This window comes from Spinacia oleracea, chromosome 4, assembly GCF_020520425.1.
Source record: "Spinacia oleracea cultivar Varoflay chromosome 4, BTI_SOV_V1, whole genome shotgun sequence".
Classification (NCBI taxonomy): domain Eukaryota; kingdom Viridiplantae; phylum Streptophyta; class Magnoliopsida; order Caryophyllales; family Amaranthaceae; genus Spinacia; species Spinacia oleracea.
In genome coordinates this window covers 116,142,114-116,149,904 of record NC_079490.1, presented here as the reverse complement: position 1 = coordinate 116,149,904, position 7,791 = coordinate 116,142,114, and the positions used below count along the sequence as shown (strand labels likewise).

Sequence of the window (7,791 nt, the reverse complement as noted above, 5' to 3'; positions counted from 1 at the left end):
GGGGCATACATAGCAAGTATCCTTTAATGGGCACAAGGGCCCAAACAGCCCACTTATGCCTAAAAGGGCCAGGAAACTGTAAGAGGGAAGGACATGTGTCCTCCTCTCATACCTCAGTCAATCATGTAAAAGGAATGTTAGGTTATTCCTACAATAATCTAGTACTATAAATAGCCACATTTCCCTAGAAAAAGGGGTCACAATCAATACAATCAAGAACAATTACTGCTCTGTCTTCTCTCTACTCTCTCTCTCTAAAAATAGACTCTTGCTTAAACATTGACTACCGGAAACCTCCAAGTCCAGTCTCTCGGAAAAACCCCACAACATATTGTATGTGATGTATTAATTGTGATCATGAACCACATATTTACAGGGTGGAAAATAGAGAATTATAATCCTACTAGGAATCAAATAACTAAACCTGTACGGATTCTAGTTATCTATTAGAATTCTAGGAATAATTAAATACCTAGAAGTCCAATTATTGTAAGATTAGGAAAATAACTTACACTAGAGGAAAAATCCTTATAGGTTTCTCATCAAAGGTTGCCCTTATCAAACAAGTGCAACCTTTAAGAATTTTTTTTTTTTTTTTAAATTTAAAATCTAAAAATTCCCCTCCAACAATACAAGCGCAGCCTTAACCTAGGAATAATAATAAAAAAACGATATTGTCTCTCCTCCCTGCATCCAACGCCTCTCACAGCTCCTGCAAAACATCTCCCTGCACAGGTGACCGGCGAAGCCACCGACTCTCTCCTCCTTCTTAGGTGACCGGCGAAGCCATCGGCGAAACCACACTCACACACTCGCACCCTCTCTCAAACGTCTACTCTCAACCCTAAACCCCATTACTCTCTCGCTTTCTCTGCCGACATTGATCTAGATTACACCCAAGCTCAAATTGCTCTCTCAATTTGAAGCTATACTACACATTGTAAACGAAATCTAAAGACTTTGAGGTACTAATTTGTCCCCCACGTTTTTAATTTCGATCTCTGGGTATGTTTTGTTCTTGATCTTTTTTTCTAGTCTTTGAAGTTCGTCATTTCCTTTTAATTTGTAATTATTTTTTGTGAAATTTATTTCGGTTGAATTTATGTGAATGATAGGGGTTCTAAACTTCTAATTAACATATTCAGGGTTCAAATATGGCTCTTTGTCGCAGTTGACGAATCTCTGAAGAATACTTCTCAGGTTAGTTGAACTGTTTCTTTTATGTTCTGAGAATTTACTTCTTTTTCGAAATTAATCTGAACAGATTTTCATTTTTTTAAAACTTGATGGGTTAGTGATTTGGTTGAAATCCCATATGATTTACTGCGACTTGTAGAGTAACTTATTTATTTTATTTAGTTGAATGGGTATGATTCATTTCAGTAAGCAAGTAACCAATTTTGACTGATTCTGATGTTTGCAATTGATAGTCGAGCGCAATAATGGCTATTATGTAATGATGAGTATGTTAATCTATAACTTTATCTGCGGTTGGAACTGCTTTTATATTGCTTGAATAAGCCAATTGGAATGACAATTGTCAGTAACATGTTTCTACGGCTGCCATTCTTGTGTCTGAATCACCTCCCTTTTTTTGCTTCCTTTTCTTTTGGGAGGGGGGGTACTAGGAATGGAAGCAGTTGGAGAAGTGGTAGCTGTGGGTCCCGGACTAACTGGCAGAAAGGTGGGAGATCTTGTTGCTTATGCTGGTAATCCAATGGGTTCATATTCTGAATTCATCGATCAACAACAATTGAGGTATGGCTACATCACAACGTTCTCGTTTTCTATGTTTCAAACTTCTAAAAGTTTATCTATTTAAGTTAAATTTACCTATTTTTATTAGGAAATCGATCTGGAAGTGAATTGTTTTGATCTTTAAGAGTCCCAGATATGCTATTGAAGGTCTTTTTTTCGAGTCTCTATGGCTCCCCCATCGTCAGCAATGAATATTGAATGAAGAGCATGAGGTATATGTCTTTTGTTTTAGCTTCCTAAACTTCATATCCTTTTTATGTATTTGTTAGTAAGAACAACTTGTTTCATGGGAGAATCTGTTGTTTGTTTGTCTGGAATTTCGATTTTCTTTCACCATTTCCTTCTCTTTCTCCTTGACGAATCCAAAGATGAGCCCATTTCGAGTGAGCTCAACTACGGAGTATCTTATAACCAAACTCGACCCCCAAGATAATAAAGTGAATTAAGTTAAAGTTTGTCTATAGTCTGGCATGGGAACATGTGGCTTTCGTCAATTGTTTGTTAGTCTATATTCTCGCGTGGGTATATATCATTTGTGGTTTCATTGTTGGTTATTTTATACAATGTACATGTTTGAAATATAACCTTGTTAGTTTGTATAACCGCTTGGGAATTTAACCTTTGTGATTCAAAGTACACTATGTCAGTATTTTATTCAATTGGTTTGTTAGTCTATATTCCCGCTTGGTTCAATTTTATGTTATGGCAATATACTTTCTTGGCATAAAGTGAACTTAGTCAAAGTTTTGTTACAGCAAGATAACTTGGAACTGACTGGTCTCTTTCCCAAAGAACTGAGTTCCAGAGTAGATAAAGCAGGCCAACTATGGTAACATAGGTTACCTTCCTTCTGAAAACTTGTTTGCAGTATGTTCTGGACCGGCCAAAACAAGTGAACCAGTGTGTTCCTGCTGCCAAGAGAAGTACGTACTGTAGGAACACTAAAAAAAGATGATTGCTTATTTATGCAGTTTATGCACTCCTTTAACCCATAATGTTCAATATCCATAATGTTCTTTAGTATTTATTTAAGGGGGACCAGATTGGTGTTTCTTTAGTATTTTTAATATCTGTAGAGTTCCATCATAATGGAGTAATAGGAAAGATCACTTATGTTACCCTAGTACACAACTACACATGTACTGATAACTGATCTCTAGAGGTCATGGCTTTTTCTTTACCAGTTTCATCTCTAATAGCTTTGGGGAACATCTATATCAACTACAATGGATATAATAAGCGTAATCAGGATTTTCTGGTTGGGTGAAGCTTCTTCTGTCTCCTGCGTTGTACTTCCCATAACTTGGCTGCTTTTACCTTATGCTTAACTGTAGCTGGTTCTACAAATGTAGCGTGAATCCTTATTTATGTTTACAGATAAAAGATAGCACGCGATTGTTCTGCCTTTATACAAATGGTTATATCCAACTTTTTGTAACCCCCATTGTGTTAAATTGGAGGCTTGTTGGAACATTCCTTGTTTGTTCTCCCGTGTTTGTATTGGTTTCTCTGGTTAATAATAATCTGGTGTGTTTTAGAAGCTCAAACTTGGGATAAAGAAAAACTAGAACTGTGTTGGTTTCCACATAAGTGTCGCTTTCGTGGGTTCCTGAATATTTTTTCTGACATATGGCTTTCTGTTAACTTCCTATTGGTAGTGTTAGAAATGTGGAATCTTGAAAGTTCAACAAACACAGCATATACAGAGGGAAATTCTTTTAGTTACTTTATCCATTGTTGTGGAAAGAGAAGTAATGTAACTTATATTACAGGAATTTTTCAAGTTTTATTAACTAGAGGGAAAGTGAACATGTTATTTTGATGGCTTATGCTTCCATGGAACTATTTTGCAGGTATTATTTTTGTTCATGATCTTTCACAAAAAAGGACAAAATCAAGCTTTCAGAAATGGGCTGCTGAGATTGCTGCAAATGCGACTTTTTCGGCACCTCTGGTTATCTTGTTGACGTTGCTAGGCAATGGGTTGAGAAGCAAAGTCTGCTATCATCTAGTGAGGACCTTCCCCATTGCAAGCTTTCCTGGAAATTCATCCCTTATTGCTGTAAGAAGTCGAACTTTTTGGCCAATATTGACTCGTACTAAATTTTCCTTTTTAATGTAATAAGCAGTTTCTGCTTTCATTGAAAACAAAGGGGGAGGGGGTTCGGGAATAAGGGAGATGCTTATTTTCACGAAAGAATATATAATGCATATCTATTAAAAAGCTATACCTGGGAAACAGGGGAGATGCTTACATCACCAAAGAGTATAAAATGAGAGTATATAATGACCGTATGCTTATCTAGTGAGAGCTATTAATGCGTACTCTCCCAATAAAATGAAACGCACTTGAAGAACTTGGTTGAACAACTCGACACCACACCTTTTAGTGACACGTCTTGATTACAATGAGCTTATATATGAGGAACTTGGTTAAACAACTGGCAGCACACCTTTTATTAATATGCGGGAACAAAACTATGCTAATGTTTTATTATCCTGTTAGAAAATCATTGTGATGGAAATTGGTTAAAAGTATTAAAATTATACTCTGCAGTACTTCAGAAAAAAATAGGAAATGTGATAGAAAAAACTTATGCCAGTACAAATCCTGTTCACAGGACCTCCTAACATAAGTTCAGGGACATCCTCGAGATGCTGCCTCCGAAGAACAACATTTTTACGGAATGGGAATTACTGCATGGATGATTTTTTACTTTCTATTTTTTCTTCTTAATTTCTAGGTGTATTGTTGCTGTTGTTCTTCTCGTGCATTGCTGCTGTGGAGCTGCTGCTGTAAGGCTCGTGCAGTGGTGCAATGTTGCTGTTGCTAGGTGGCTGCTCGTGCGCTAGGTAGCTGATGGTCTGCCCTTTGCTATGTTGCGTGCAAGGCTTGCCCATGGGGATGTGTTCTTCCAGAATCGATGTTGGCTTTGCTTCGGCACCCCGATTATTGCATATCAGCCTATTCATCTGTGAGTTGAAAATATCTCTTACCATTTCACCAGCAACTATTTCTGTTAGAGAAATTAAATCTTCTATCTTTATTGTAGCTTTATTAAGTGCAACCTTTTAAGAGTTATATGTGTAAATCTTAATTGCTGCCAAAATTGAAAAGCTTTCGGGAGTAGATTTTTGGCTACCTTTCCTAGCTTAAAATGAAAAAGTCGGTCATTATTGACAAAAATAGCCGTTTTCGCTCCCAACTCTCAACTAATGAACCAAAATAGGAATTATTAACCCTTTACATGTTTAAAATACTTAGTATTAGGTTGCCAATCCTCATTATCATATACTTTGGTCAATTTATGCACATTAAGTCTCGTTTGATCGTTATATGTCATATTTTGACTAAAATAGCCGTTTTCGCTCCCATTTTTTGCCATAAATGACCTATATCGACCCAAATGACCCATAGACGTGCATAACGAACTTTAAATGAGTCTTATAAACATATAACTAATCATATGAATCATGAAAAAGGTTTAGAATTTGAGTATAAGTTCGTTTGTTGATAGTTGGGATCGAAAATGCAATTTTTGGCCATAAATGACCTATATCGACCCAAATGAACCATAGGCGTGCATAACGAACTTGAAATGAGTCTTATAATCATATAACTAATCATATGAATCATGAAAAACGTTTAGAATATGGAAATAGATTCGTTTGTTGGTAGTTGGTATCGAAAATGCCATTTTTTGCCAAAAATGACCTATATCGACTCAAATGACCCATAGGCGTGCATAACGAACTTGAAATGAGTTTCATAATCATATAACTAATCATATGAATCATTAAAAAGGTTAGAATGTGGAAATAGGTTCGTATGTTGGTAGTTGGAATCGAAAATGCCATTTTTGGCCATAAATGACCTATATCGACCCAAATGACCCATAAGTTTGCATAACGTACTTGAAATGAGTTTCATAGTCATATAAATAATCATATGAATCATTAAAAAGGTTTAGAATGTGGAAATAGGTTCGTTTGTTAGTAGTTGGCATCGAAAATGCCAGTTTTGGCCATAAATGACCTATATCGACCCAAATGACCCATAGGCGTGCATAACGAACTTAAAATGAGTCTTATAAACATATACTTAATCATATTAATCATGAAAAACGTTTAGAATATGGAAATAGGTTCGTTTGTTGGTAGGTGGCATCGAAAATGCCATTTTTGGCCATAAATGACCTATACCGACCCAAATGACCCATAGGCGTGCATAACGAACTTGAAATGAGTTTCATAAACATATAACTAATAATATGAATCATGAAAAACGTTTAGAATGTGGAAATAGGTTCGTTTGTTGGTAGTTGGGATCGAAAATGTCATTTTTGGCCATATATGGCCTATATTGACCCAAATGACCCTTAGGCTTGCATAACGAACTTGAAATGAGTCTTATAAACATATAACTAATCATATGAATCATGAAAAAGGGTTAGAATGTGGAAATAAGTTCGTTTGTTGGTAGTTGGGATCGAAAATGCCATTTTTGGCCATAAATGACCTATATCGACCCAAATGACCCATAGGCGTGAATAACGAACTTGGAATGAGTCTTATAAACATATAACTAATCATATGAATCATGAAAAAAGATTTAGAAAGTGTCCTTAGGTTCATTTGTTGATATTTGGGATCGAAAATGACATTTTTGGCCAAATATGATCTATATCGAGCCAAATGAGCCTTAGATGTGCATAAAGAACTTGAAATGAATCTTAGTACTCTAATATAGTTGTTTTCGCGACCAATATAATTTCTGTTTTCTCATATGAGACTTAATTTAATTTAGTGGTTTTCATGTACGTTGTTCTTTTAAAGGTTTTCAAAACTCCAAGGGAGGGGCCCTTTACCAAAGAGGAGTTGGATGAAGTTCGAGACAAGTGGGATACTTCAACGATTGTGAACTACCCTCAGTGTAATAAATAGAGCAGGCTTGTAGTTATCCGTGACTCTTACATTATTTTGTTATTTATCGATTTAATTAATTACATTTGAATTAATTCGGTAATATTATTGGAAATTTGAAATTTATATCATTTTTGAGGAATGTCAAGCTGATGTTTGATGAAACAGTATTCTATAAATTATAATGCAGAATTTTATATTGCAAAATTAGAAATTATATTGCAGAATATCAGGAATTATACTACAGATTTTTGATTTTTTATTTTAAAAAAAAACTCAAAAGTTGCCCTTGTTGCAAACAAGGGCAACTTATAAGCTTCACATAAGTTGCCGTTGTTGCAAACAAGGGCAACTTATTGAAGGAAATATGTCCTTCACCCAAGGTGCATTAAGTCTAATACCAAGGTTCAGATTAATTGCGAACAATTAATTCAGTGAGATCAAGTGATCGGAACAGCTAGCTAGAGCAATGCTTCCGATCAGTGAGTTCTAATGAATATTAAACTCACAGCTTACTCTTGACTGAACCTACAAGGTCACACCAATGACACGTAACAGATCACCGGATTAAATGAATCGGAAATTCATTTAATAGCTTTTCGTGAATTAGTTGGAAAACGTATTATACGATACGACCTTGCATCGGAATCGTATATCGTATCGCGAATATTCGTAAGCTAGGCGACACGAATAAATCGTATCGTACGACGGTGATTCGTCGTATACGAAATGATAAATAATATCCGGATCGATATTAAGTCGCGACTACGAGGAGCAGCCCACGAGCCGAGTGCGCGAAGCACTCAAGGCCCATGGGCGCTGGGCACGCAAGCAAGGCCACGACACAGCAGCGCTGGCCCATGGCTGAGCAGCTGCGTGTGTGTGCGCACGGGCCAAGGCAATGACACAGCAGCGCGGCCCACGGCCCAGCTCGCTGTGCGTGCTCGTGTGCGCTTGTGCGGGCTTGCTGGCCGGCCTTGCCCTTGTGGCTTGGTCAGTTAGTAAGGTTATGTTAATAGCCTTCTAACCCTTTTCCAACACACACAATTCAGTCATACTCAAACCCTAGAGTCACAGAGAACCCTAATTCTCTCTGTGCCTCCAAATTGA

General features: G+C 36.8%; 1 long non-coding RNA gene across 3 annotated transcripts; it reads left to right on the top strand.

The window, feature by feature from the left end:
• The first annotated feature begins 645 nt into the window (after window positions 1–645).
• On the top strand, window positions 646–6,846 carry LOC110783872 (uncharacterized). 3 transcript variants are annotated; one of them, XR_008918729.1, is made up of 8 exons: window positions 646–965; window positions 1,146–1,200; window positions 1,629–1,758; window positions 1,847–1,970; window positions 2,514–2,681; window positions 3,612–3,820; window positions 4,503–4,733; window positions 6,595–6,846. It is a non-coding gene; the product is annotated as an uncharacterized lncRNA (long non-coding RNA). The 3 variants fall into 3 exon arrangements; XR_002532199.2 differs by lacking the exon at window positions 2,514–2,681 and having other exon boundaries at window positions 649–1,005; XR_002532198.2 differs by lacking the exon at window positions 2,514–2,681 and having other exon boundaries at window positions 650–965.
• The last annotated feature ends 945 nt before the right edge of the window (window positions 6,847–7,791 follow it).